At 40.4% G+C, this 13,479-nt stretch overlaps 1 protein-coding gene across 2 annotated transcripts in view; it reads right to left on the bottom strand.

Moving 5' to 3' along the window:
* The window catches only part of LOC141802745 (retinoic acid receptor alpha-A-like), a 246,419-nt gene that overhangs the window by 232,870 nt on the left and 70 nt on the right, over positions 1–13,479 (bottom strand). The window contains exon 1 of one of the 2 annotated variants that reach the window (XM_074686452.1): positions 12,937–13,479. This exon is cut by the window's right edge and continues 70 nt beyond it. The gene's annotated coding sequence lies outside the window, so the exon portion shown is untranslated. Of the gene's footprint in view, positions 1–1,445; positions 1,746–12,936 lie in introns of those variants that run through there. The other variant, XM_074686451.1, reaches the window with a different exon arrangement.

Here is a 13,479-nt window from a genome sequence, read left to right as displayed (position 1 = left end):
ATTTGGGGCAAAAGGCTGGACATGAAAGCGCTGAAGAAACACAGATCGCTGTTGGAATTAAGCACATTATTAATGTAGGCTCACTCCAGGCTATTGCATCTCCGAGGTTCATCCTTTGATATCTTCCAGAGTCATTAATATTGCATAGTGTAGCTGAAGTCTTAATCACCACATCCACCAGTGTATAAAGCATTACTTTTTCATCTGAGGGGGAGAGGATTTCTCACAGAGAGAAGTTGCAGACAGTATCAAACCACAAACTGCCATTGACTTTGAAATCCCCGCTGACAGCGTGTCATTCTGTCATGGCTCCGTTTCCCCCTGATGGCATTTCACAGAGGACAATGCTGCGGTGTGCATACAAGTGGGTTAATTAAAAGATTCAGAAGTCAATCAGAGAACATTAACATACTGGAGAGTGGTTTCAATGCTCAGGGTTCAGCGCAAGAAAACATCAAAGGGTTTAAACTGCAGGCATGAAAGGCATGGGAAATGAGCTTTTCAAAAGGAGGAGAGGTTGAGCTGGAGCCTGCAGGAGGAGAGGAGCCTCACTCTGACTCCCAGGTACAGTCTGAGCCTCTCCAACACACACATACACACACATATACACACACCCCACAGACTGCACAGGGAGGAGGGGGAGGCAGAGGGTGAAGGAGAGCTCAAACAATCATGTCTGGTGTGTTTTTTTTAATTATTTGTGGGTCACATTCGATTACTAATTCTTATTTACACTCAGCTCTTATTAAGTCAGCGCTTCTGGCTGTTTTTTTAATGCATTTTCTTTGCATTAAACCACTTCCTTTGACTGAAACATCAATCACTTTTTAGAAGAGACAGACAAAAAGAACTTGCACTTGCTGCCCTACTGAGAAGTGAAGAAAGAAATCAAAGAAGTGTGCTGCTGTGCAATTTGAGTCAAATAGGCATGCTGGTACAGCTAGATGGTACAAAAGTCACAAATTCAACCTTGTACTGAACTAAACTGTTGCACAAACTGGTCACTAATTGCAACAGGTAAGAGCCATCACCTTCACAACAACCTCCACCGTCGTCATCATCACCAGCAACGCGCCACCTTCGTCCCTGATGACCAAATCAGCATCACCAAAAAATAAATTAATAAATAAACAAACCAGCAAGCAGCGGGTAAAGCGAGCTGTGACAGAAGTTGCGTTGGTGTTTGTGTGTCCACCGTCCAGAGCTCTGCCTCTTCCTCCCAAACGCACCAAAACAAACCCGCCAGACGCGTGGATGCGAGCAGCCACGCGTCCTTCCCTTGACCCACTTCACCCGCAGACACTGAGCTCTGCAAATGACAGTTCTGATGCACTGCAGCGTATTTCAATTCCACATAACTTATTTCGTCTTTTTTCGTCACACAGGTATCAAAGGAATAGAGAGTGACCTGCAGCATCCGGGCATGACAGCGTGGACAAACTTACCCGCATCGCGCAGCTGCTCCGGACATCCTTATCTCAAACTTGTATCCACAGTTGAAGCCCCTCGCCCCCGCAGGTTAACCTTTGCCTCGGAGCAGCCAAGCGAAGCGAAGTGCCGCCGGTATTTCCTCGTGGGGAGGTGAGGTGAAGTCCTTTGGCACGGGGTAACCGACCCGTCCGCGCGCAGTCGCTGCTCTCAGACGGAGCGCTTTATTATTTCTAACGCGCGCGCTGCCGCAACACGGCTATACGGGGTCTAACCCAGCGTGAGGGGAGCGCTCGTTAGACTGACACTGTTCACCACATGACACCAGCATTTAGGTGGCGCTTACCCACTCTACACAGTTCATCTTCGGCGGGGCAACCCTCCAGAAATCATTCTGACAGGCGCGGGGACTGTGAGCTGGATTCGCTTTGAGATGAGGGGGATTGAGAACATCTTTTTGGAAAGGAAACACAGACTTGGCAGAAAATGTAAAGATTCTGTGACAAATCCAAAGGTTCTTTGAATTTTGAGCACAATAGTGATCCAAAAAGCAGAGCCTTATATAAAATGTAAATTTAGTTCTTTAAGTTGGAATTTTTCTGATCTAAATGTGAAATGTTTTTACATGAGATTACAAGAGCTGTCTATCATTTTAAGCACTATCCAACATCTGCCAGTGTCTGGAATCATGAGGAAAAACCTTAGAGGAAGTGATGTTGAGTTCTTTGGTCTCCTTTAACTGTTTACCAGACACACCGAAAATCTGCAAACTGTTGCTTTATTTAAAGAAAAATCAAACAGACTGCTCAAGTTTTCTGAGCTTCATATTTCTCAGATGGGGAATCAGACATCAGTGTTTTATCCTCATCCTTCTATTTTGTTCTGGAGCAACTAGTCAGTGTTTGTGACCTTTGACCTGCAGGGTCACCCTGTTAAGTATAGAAGAGGCACCATTTAAATCCTATTAACGAGTGGCTGAGGGGAAGTGAAGGATGAGGGGAAATGGACTGGTCTGCAAATGACAGTCCAGTTAGCTGATCTGGGTCCAGGAGTTTTTTGTTTTTTTTAAAGAAATGTAAAACAAAAAGTAAGCCGCATTAAAAAAAAAAAATAAAACTACATGTAATAGCATGACAAAAAAGAAAGAAAAAGAACAGGTGTGTAAAAGGGAAATGAGAAATCGCACTAGAAGCCCTTGAGAAGGGGGACACTGTGAATGACTTAAAGAGGGGGTACTCTGCTTACCCATACTTTAAAACATGAATATAAATCGACATGTTGGATATTCATTCGAAATGTGCAGATTTTTATTCTATTCTTGAACCACAGAAATCCCTGAATCTTTCTGCAAACTGCTCAAAATGATCACCCAACGATGATCCTGACACGTTTGAGGGGCCTCAAACAACAAGGTCTGCCCATAGCGCTGCCCCCTTACAGGTCTCCAGAGGGCTGGCCAATCAGACGGAAGGAGGTTTGTGGAGCAGGGAGCCTTAAAGAGACAGCTGTTAAAACAAATCTATCTATCAATCTATAATTCAAGCCTTTTACTCTACAAAAAAAAAAGATTTATTAAAACTGAAATAAGTACTCTACGTTTCTATTCTCATTAGTTATTATCATTATCATTAGTTATTATCTCATTAGTTATTATTTGTCCAAACAGTAAGTATCTGAGTTAAAGCAGCTGTTTTCATGACTGCCGTTGTGCCGGCAAGACCTCATTTTTGTCAGCGACCTTCTGTTCGGTATGCCTCAGAGTTTCTTGTCCTTTCTTTTAGATTATTTAGGAGTCTTTGCCCACATTTTACCAAACAGCTTTAGAGAAACAAAAAGTTTAAGAGAAAGTGGCGATGATAAAAGCCAAACAGCAACAGGACCACAAGTATAATCTGTAATCGGTGCAACGAGGACTGAAGCCTCTGTTCATGAGACGTCTGCTTGAACAGCAAGCAAGTCTAAGGAGTTTTTATGGTTATCAAACAAATTATCAAGTTTTTTTAAGACGAAAAAAAGTATCAGTGAGAAGACACTTCCCTGCATAAGGTTGCAAAATAGGTGGTAAAAAAAAAGAGATAAAAATGCTTTTAGAGGTTATCAATAACTAAGCTTCTCTATAAGTGATTTATTTCAAACAACATACACATACACTGGACACATCTACAAAAATCTCACTTCAAAGACTGGAAGCTTCTGACAGGAGTTATGAGCAAACAAAAACTTTAAGGATCAGAATTTCTGCACAGAAAAAAAGAGTTACAAAAAAACACAAACAAGGCAGGATGAGTCACTTTTCACAAAAAGTATGTCACTGTCAGAAAGTTCCCAGTTAAATGATCCAATGTTTTACACATTTTTTTTTAATGTAGCCTTGAGGTCTTTCTGACACTCTGTTCATTGAATCCAGAAAAGCGCTCATAAACTGACTCAAAGAGTGACTAAACTTTTACTCAACTGATCTCTGTAACTACACAGGCACAGGTAAGTGATGTTCAGGCACAAAAGCATCTTGGTACAGGTCAGAGAAAAAAAGACTATTTTTTATGTGAGAAACAAAATTAAAAAACAAACCAAAAACCTCCTTCAGAGTTATAAATAACTTTGTATTAGCTGATACACAAAGAAGCCAATTTTTTTCTTCCTATTCTTCTGTTTGGTACATGACTGTCGTATTAATTAAAAAAGTGTCACATTAAAACCTCTCAACAGCTTCATTGTTCTGTAAAAAAACAGACACAGCTGGGTTTGAGAGACCACAAAGGAAACTTTTAAACTACTTTCTAGTTGAACCACATTAACGAAAGCTGAAGCTAAACAGTTTTACACCTGCTACAGTAATGCATTCAAATGCACCTATTCAAGGGAGTGTTGTAAAGCTGATGATTAACTCTGGAGAGAAACATTAGAGCTAACAAGAAAATGAACACTTCACTTCAGATGTAACATGAAGCAAACCTGCCCATGAACACATCAAACATCCCAACCATAAAATAGACCACAGGAAGAAAAGTCTTCATGTGTGATTGACTCAGTGCTCCTTTACACCAACAGGGGTCAGTAAATGTGGAAAGTAAGTTTATTTGTGCAGGATCCCTGCTCCACAAACCCTGATTGGCCAGGTCTCTGTAGGCTCCTGGGGACAGAGCTTTGAGCTGACCTTGATATTTGAGACCAGCCCCCTCCAAAGTTTCATAAACCCATTGGGCGATCCCTATGTGACAACCTCATCATTTCCACAAGTCTCATAAAGATCTCGTGCTATTTTCAGAGCAGAGTGTTTTGATCAGCTTCCAGACAGATTTTAGCCGGTCAGAATTTAGTCGAGTGAAATCGTTGGTCATTGGAGCCTGACAAGATGGACCTGCAGGAGTTCAGAAACTGAATCAGGCAGGTCTGTCTGCTCTGCAAAGTTAGACAGATTTAGGGATTTCTAAAAAATGTGAATCTGTTGTAGTCAAGAGGCAACATCTGGTTTAAAAACTGAAGCTGATGTGGAAGTGCTAAAAGTTGCTGTTCAACGCTTGAGGCTGGCTGCAGAAAGAACGGAAGTCACATACACATTCAGCCACAAAACAAACTTTTACGTCATTAAGAAACATACTTACAGCCTGGTTCAAAAAAATGGCTTGGGTCTAAATCAGGGGGTGACATCACAGAGACTACATCCATATTTTATACAGTCCATGGTAGCTGTTTGAAAATCTGCACATTTAGTTAGAACATCCAACATTGTTACTTGATCTATGTTTAAGATATGATAAAGCAGAACACCCCCTCTTCTAGGTATTGCTGTCGAAGCAATCTATCAGTATCAACCCTATATACTGTTTGGGTCTGATTTGTCTTATTTTTGATTAAAGAGTAAAAAATTCTGGATATAATTGTTTAACCAAATATGTAACAAATTTTCAAGAAACAAATCAACATTTTTATAATTATATAATATAACATACTATTTAGGGGGAAAGGTATCCAGTCTTTAGCTATTGAATATGATTTTAGACCATCCAGTGTGGCTCAAATCAAGACAAATGTTGGTCACAGGCAGGTCCAGTTCAGAGGTGGCCATGGCCCCCTTGAAACATGATTAGCCACACCAGGAGCCAGCCCAAAATCCCAAACTCTGATTGGCTCTTCAGCCCTGAGGTGAGACTTATGTTGCAGCTGGCTGCTAGAAACTTCTCTGCATTTTATTTTAGCATACGGAAACTACAAAAAGAATCCAATGACAAAGATGGAAAAGGTAGATGAAAGGTAGATCATTCATGCATGCAGACAGACCGCATACCACCTGCACATGTCCAAGCCCCAGTTTGACCACCCCAGTGTGTAAAGTTTAGAGCCCCTTGTTTAAGGAATCTTAAAACCTAGACACTGCAGGTCTGTGTGTGTCTGAGCTCAAAGAGACAGTGGCGTCATCACAAGAGCTGACTGTATTCACAGCACACAGGGAAACAGAGAGACACCTGTTAGTGTCATGGACAAGTCATAAGCAGTGAAAGAGTAAAACTGTGAGGGGAATTATCATAGACAGGACAGAGGTTACACAGAGGTCATACAGAGGTCATAGGGTGCCTAACAAGATCTGCAGCTGAATGTCTTGATGAAGCTTCATCAGGAATAATCTGAGAGGTCTGCTCTGTCCCCTGTGTTGGACTAAGCTCTGAGTCGTCTGCACCCTCTCAGATGCATCAGATATTTGGGAGAGAGAAAAGAATGCATCAACCTTACGTCAATATTACGTCAACATTGGATTTGGTATACACTGACCTAGTTACTGAGCCTCACAGAGACTGCACAGAGCTCCAGTTTCCCACCAACAATATCACTTCTTATTGATGCCTGGAGGAAACGTATATGACAACAAATACATTTTTATGTAAGAATGTAAAAACGGGGACATTTAAATCGTCTTTCTTTCTGTCGCCCACACAGACGATGGCACATTCAACGAAGGCTGTGAAGATTAGCTGCCACTCTGCTATAATTACATAATGAGCTGTAGTTTAGTGTCCTACAAACATGATCTGTCTGTACTCTGAGGCAGTGTCTAGACTCATTTTCACCCCTGTTACTGAGAATAAAACTCACACACAGTCTAACTTCCTGCTGCATTACAAACAAAGATGTTGACCTATCTCTATTTACATATCTACAGATGGCATCAGCAGACATTGGTGTATGCAGAAAAAAACAGCCAGTATAAAGAGCAAGAGCAAAATATTATACAGTTTACACATCCTCACTCCTATCGGCTGGAATCTGTACATCATTTTTTTCATCTGTACAAAATTATATCCATATAAAGAGCAGCTAACAATCTGCTCTAATTTAATTTTTCAGCTTGAGCTGCACTGTGGTTTGACACTACATCCTGCAAAACAATCAGTGTTGCACTTACTGCTGTAAATATTACTGCTTCCACCTGACAGTGTTGACCACCTTTTAATTGACAATTTTTTATGTTTATACTTTATTCTGCTGCTTTTATACTAATATAGTGTGTTTTATATTTATATAGGATGTTATTAGGTCATTGGGCTTATACCGGGACCGGGGGGAACTAATTTAGTTCCACTTCATGTTTACATGCGTGAAATGATAATAAAAAATCCTTGGATCCTCGTTAAGATTTCCAGATTTTCCAGTTCTCCTCAAAAATCATTGATCTGGTCTCCACTAAAAAACATTAAAGATGATTTTCTTTTGTTATTTAGAACACAGCTGGCAAAGACTTTTCTCTGCTTACAAATCTGCATCACGCTTTTGTCATTTCAACAAACCTGTGACCTGTAATTTGAATTTAATACCCAGTTTCCTCACTGAGCCTCCCATTGTGTGAAATGCTTGATTCTGATTAATCAAACACAGAGCTTTGTTCCTAATTGTATTCTTTTACGATTTTTGGGGTGCTGGTTAAATTTAAATTGCGATTTTTAGATTACTGATTTTAATCTTTTTAACAGCAAGCCATATGGAAAACCTTGAATGATGATGATCATGTCTACATGAGTCGTATTTAAAAAAATTAAATTAAATTCAAAAAAAAAAAAACTAACTAAAATGATTATTAAACAAAGGTTAAAGTTAAGCAGTTTAAATTTGGAAAAAAAACATAGATTTTTGAACAAAAAATTACAAATTAAAATGGTTTAACAAAAATTATGGATACGTAGATTGATTTTTATTCCCACCCCTTTCAAACACCCTTGACAACAGTTATTAACTTTGTTTAACATCTGCAATGCCAGAGCCAAACTGGTCACGCCATGTCAGATCAATGTAAAGAGTTCAGAGTTCATTATCTGTTTGTTGACATCACAGGCCATAAGGTAGATAAAACTGTAAGGTTCTGTTAGCATCCTATTGGTAAAGAATGTGGCTAACATGTTAGCATACTGAGTCAACAAGCTTATCAGTGCTGTGTGTGTTTCATCTGTTGTGTGTTGTCACATTAGGCCTTTGGATGAGTTTTTAGAGCTGTGTTGTTTTTGCAGCTTGTTTCTCCTGATGATGAAAACTGTTTCGGCCTCTGCAGATCATCATTTTTCTTTCTTGGCTACTATAGGTGTGGGCCTGTGGAGGGGAAATTCCACAAGATCCATGTTGGATCTGTCTCCGCTCCATTGTGGCTTGGCTTCATTGCCCCTTGTCTGTCAACAGTCACTGGCTGCTTTGTCAGTTGACCACAGGTCAACAGGTTGACCGGAGTCATAAGACCAAGGATTTCCCACACTTTTGCCCTGATGATGAGAATATTTGGAAAATTTACCAGATGTTTTACAGTTGTTTCAGTGCCTGACTTCCTGTCCTGCGTGCTCTGCTCTGTTGATGTGTCTGTACCCCGGCCTCTGGCCAGAATAGAAGTTAATTTCAGATCCAATCTGTTGGACCTAAAAGGCAACAGAGCAGAGCCAGTGGAAGTCGACACATTGATTTGAACTGAAACCTATCAGATCAGGTGCCATGAAGGAAACAGATCTGTTGGACTTTTTGGATAGGTTTCACTTTACTCAATGTGTGTTCTCTAACTGGCTCTGCTGTACTGCATTTCTGCTTCATCTTAGCTTCAGCAATCCAGAGCCCTCTGAAACACATACACTGGACGTTCGTGAATTTGCATAGAGCAGATCAAGAAATACACAAAGTCAAAGAAACAACAATAAAACATCTGTCTGATTTTGAGAATAAAACACTCTACCTTGACCCTGTGTTAGTTTTTGACCTAACTTGAAAAAAAAACTGTCCTAATGGCAAGAGTCGGGTCTGGAGTCAACAAATCTTCAGAGGCCAATGATGAGAACACAGATTGAACCATTGAGTGCTGGCGGTTAAGGGAGTCCAGAGCTGAACTGCTACAGAACAAAGATTAGGGATGGTTACTGATAAGATTTTATTGATACCAATGCCCTTATCAATCCTGCTAATTGATCTGTTTCTTTACCGATTCCTTTATCAATTCCTCCAGTGAATTTTCTCTGTAAAAAAAGCTTTACAGGTTTTCTGTGTCAACAACATTCAATTGAGTTTATAAATAAAAATGGAAGGTAGAGGCACGCTGATTGTCCTGGTCACCCTTGCAAAAGAGATCCAGATCTCAATGGGTTTTCATCTGGTTAAATTAAGGTTAAATAAATAAATAAAAAAGTGGACCAGAAGTTGGGTGAGTTAACGCACAACTGATGCAGCTTCATGATGCTTTTTTTAAGATAATGATGGTCAGTGCAGCAGAGATGTGAAACATTAGTCTAGCAGACAAAAAAAATTTAGTTATGTTGTGAAATTTCCCAAGATCATGCGCCGATAAAGACCGTCTGAAAAATGCTAACTGTTAAAGGAAAGTTGATTGTGGACCTCAAAGCGGCTGTTATCAAGAGATAGACCGGAACATGCGTGAGTTTTGCTATTGATAAATTAAATGAAAGCATACCCATCACCAGAGCTGTCATCAGAATTAAGAAAATTTGAGTTATCAGTCTTTTCCTGAAGATTGGTCTTGAAAAGAGGGAGTTGTCTTATAATCTGGGTCATCCTGTTTTCATGTCTGTACGGTATTTGACCTTTAGAGTTTTCAGTATCGTTAACAAAAAGTAACTGTGGTATGTTTCTGCGATGAAAGTTGAATTTCTATTGTAAAACCAAAGTAATGCCAATGTATGCTAACCGCTAGCATATAAAAGTAATTTCTAGGGCTGCAGCTATCGAATATTTTAGTATTCGAGTATTCTACTGAAAAACCCATCGATTAATCAAGTAATCGGATAAAATACATTTTTGTTTAGTTAAAGAGCAGTTATTTTTCAAATGAAAATTTTTCTCTTTAAGAAAGAGAATTTTCTGATACAGCATGTCAGTAAGATCACTTGCTTTGGTAGCTCCAAAAATTGTAAACACACTTTAACACATTTTTTGTGCCTTGTACATCTCATCAAATGTTGCGGACCCAAATGGCACCCATTTCGTAGAATGACCCATTATTCTCCAAACTCCAGAAAAGAAGCTAGATTTGTAGCTAGTTGCTATTTTGTGTAAGAGGTAGCTTGAGGGGTCTGAAAACTCTCTTAATATGGCCTCAGCTCTATTTGAAATACCACTCTTTGATCTTTTTTTAAATTAAACGATTCCTCGAGGCGGAGAAAATTACTCGAGTAATTTTTGTAATCGAGTACCTCAAATCATTCGAGGAATCGTTTCAGCTCTAGTAATTTCCTGTATACTTTAGCATCAAGCTAACACTGTTTTCTTCTGTGTGTTTTTGGAAAATAAGGAGATTTATACCATATTGAATGTATTGAACAGGAATCTCTTGTGAGAGAGTAATGCACATTTTCTGTGTTTTGAGTTCTAAGCTGAAAACCCCTAACCAGAGTTTTCTTTGTTAACAGTTATCTATCTGCTAAGCTCAGATAGCTGCAGCAGACTACTCAAAGTAAGGTCGAGCAGCTCCAGCGTAATGTCAAGAATCAATAAGGTAATGGTTAAGCATAAAGGCTATTGGTGTCCATGGACTGAACCATTTCTTATGGATTCTTAACAGTAACCGGTTTTCGATATTTCTTGCAAAGACACAGCAAACTCTGGTCTGGAGGGAGTCCTGCGATAAGATTTATTTCCCTGCTTTATGATAAATAGGATGGCCTGAAATGCATGTAGAATAAATAATTGGTCAGAGCAGCTGTATTAAAACGTGTTCACAGATCGAGTACGGCTCTTCTCTGTTCATGAACATTGAGTCATTAGTCTGTTTTCTGTCCTCAGCCCTCCCTGGTTCTTGTGGTGTTACTCCAGCTGTGCAGAGCGTGTTAAGATATTGAGGTGCTTCCTGTTAATGCTTTCCACACTCCCCCCTCTACAGACCATTCAGTGGCAAAAGATGATGTTGTTATCAGCAGCGAGGGCTGAGTGTGCATTCCTCTTCCTGAAGATATTATCAGACCCTCCCACCCCCACCCTGCAGACAGCCACAGAAAGGAGAGAGCGATGGCAGCGGACAGCCAGGAAACTCCTCTTTTTGACACCGTATCAACTCGGCACTCCTTATCGCTCCCATTTGCTGCTGAGCCAGACGATTACTGGAGTGGCTTTATTCACACAGCCCCGACACTCAATTAGTCTCCCACACCCACTTGCTCTGTGAGCTCTCAGCGGCCCGGACCCACGGCAGCATTCAGGAGCCGGGGAAATGCAGATGAGCTGACCCACATCAACAGATCGAAGCTGGCTGTGTTTTAAGGAAAATCCACTCCTGACCTTGTGTGTTAGATAATGATTTTTAGTGCAGTGAGAAAGGAAAGAAACATTAGTTTGTAAGTGCTTCAGTGTTTGCTCTTTTAATTTATCTGTGAGAGAACTGTTTAAAGAAATAAACCTGTCAAAATCCTCTGTGGCCTCTGAAAGTGATGAACTTCTTGCTCATTTGTCAACAGGATAAAAATAGAGGGACACAAAGACTTGCAAAAAAAACTTATACCAGCTCTCATCATTTCCTTACTCTAAAGACCAGCCTGAGACAGACACTGACCTTGTTTCCACAGAGTCAACAGACAGAGGGGAGATGTACTGGACTCCTTTCATTTGATCATCATGGGGCAATTACTATTGTAAAAAAGGGTTTTGACCAACCAGCGCAGTGTTTCGTGGTCCTCAGAGGAGCTTTAAAGTTCACATGTACAGTCAAGATGAGCTACACTTAAAGGTAAGATTCAAAGGTCAAACTCAAGCAGCAACGTCCAGTCTCAAAGTGTGAGGCCAATGTGGAAGAGGTAAAATCTGCTGTTATTCCAGTGCCCACTTGAGGCAGGCTACAAAGACACCAGATGAAACATACACACCTAGCCAAAAAGGCAATAAATGCAGCAAAATAAACATGTTTCTAGCCTGGTTTATACTGAAAAATAAAAAAAATAAAAATAAAAAACTCTGCTTAAGAGGAAAAACCACACTAAACTGCCCCCTTGGCAGGTTACACCATGATAAATTCCCCTCTTGAGAGCTTAAACACATGTTCTGTGGTGACTTCCTGGTTGGCAAAACACTAAACTGCCCTCTTGAGTGGCAAAAACACACTCAACGACCCATAAGGGGCGCAAAATTGCATGCTACAGTGCCCTTGGAAACAAATGGAACTTAGCGCTCTTAGTGCTGTAGTTTTAGTTCATTTTAGCCCCTGCCCTTCAAATAGTCTGTGCACACCACTGTATGAGGGCTAATAGTTTTGCAGGGCTAAATGGCTGTATGCTAAACTGTGAAAACATGGGCATCTTTCTTTTTACAGCTCTCCACCTTTAGTACATACTCAATAAATCAGTCCTATGGCTGATATGTAGGCGCTACCGCGGCCATTTGTAAATACCACGATCACTGCTGTGGAACAGTGGTGTCTACTACTACCTGCTAATTGTGACAGTGGCTGAGATGTTTGTAATAAAAAACCTTATAGAACCATACGAGTACTGTAATAGATGTAAATTCAAATTTTCAGATTAAGGATTAGATTCAGGTAAGGAAAATGTGAAACTAGGTCCTAAATTCATGCCACACTCTCATAGCTAACCAACCTCCTAAACTCACTCCAGTATCGGGAATACCAGCAACAAAACAGTCAAAAACAACAAACCCTGGTCCAGTATCATGTCTCACAAGAGCAAGGTTGGAGCCACATATTTCAGAACAAAACCTGAGTTCAAGACACTAAAGAAATAAACCCAACCTCAGCCTGAGGTGCGGATCCTGTTATCACAGCCCATATTTTAACACAGATTACACATGAGTGGAAACTGAAAATGACTGGAAAAAGTCATAATTCCATCTATTTGATTGTGAGTTGGATAGAAAAGATCATAAAGTATGGCAAGCTGCTTGTGTTTTCCTTTTGCTGCATTTTAAACATTTAACAACCAGTAGCTCCCCATCAGCTCATCATATAGCTATCACGAGCCGCTCTCAGTCACATTCCTCCACACAGAACACCAACAAAACTCTACATTTCAAATGTACTATTTTACTCACCCATTGACGATTCTGGTTCTCATAGGCTGATGAATCCAGCTTCAGCCGCTGTTCAGCTTCAACTTTCACATCCAGCTATCATGCTTTAGCCTCGCCGTGGACAGGAAAACAGGTCCTCTGGTTCAGAAGTAGTGAAGTGCTGTCCTTCCATTTGTTAATAGTTTGGTGCTGTCCTTTTTTTGTTTCTCCCTCCATCAGCTGAAGTTACATCTTCACTGCTGCTTGGCTTAGAGCCCAGCCCAGCCTCCAGTTTATCTCATGAATATGCAGTTAGCCATGTGCTGCTTACATGGCACACTGAACAGGAAGATGTATGGCTACACAAAGAAACTTGGTCGTCTAAATACATTATCTATGAGGTGTCAGAAAGGGATACTCCCTCCAAAGTCAAGGCTTGTGCTCAAAACACTCACTTCTCTTCAGAAGTTGTAGTTTTCCGGTTATGGCAGCATAAACAGCACATGTCCTCCCAGACCGCCTTTGCATAGCTTTTTCACAGTGATAAAAACAAAAGTACTTAGGTTTCTGTTGATTTTTCTGCCC

Source organism: Halichoeres trimaculatus, unplaced genomic scaffold (genome assembly GCF_033239565.1).
Source record: "Halichoeres trimaculatus isolate MK-OKI-2021-1 unplaced genomic scaffold, fHalTri1.1 fHalTri1_scaffold_14, whole genome shotgun sequence".
Lineage (NCBI taxonomy): Eukaryota > Metazoa > Chordata > Actinopteri > Labriformes > Labridae > Halichoeres > Halichoeres trimaculatus.
This window is presented reverse-complemented; position numbering and strand designations above follow the sequence as displayed.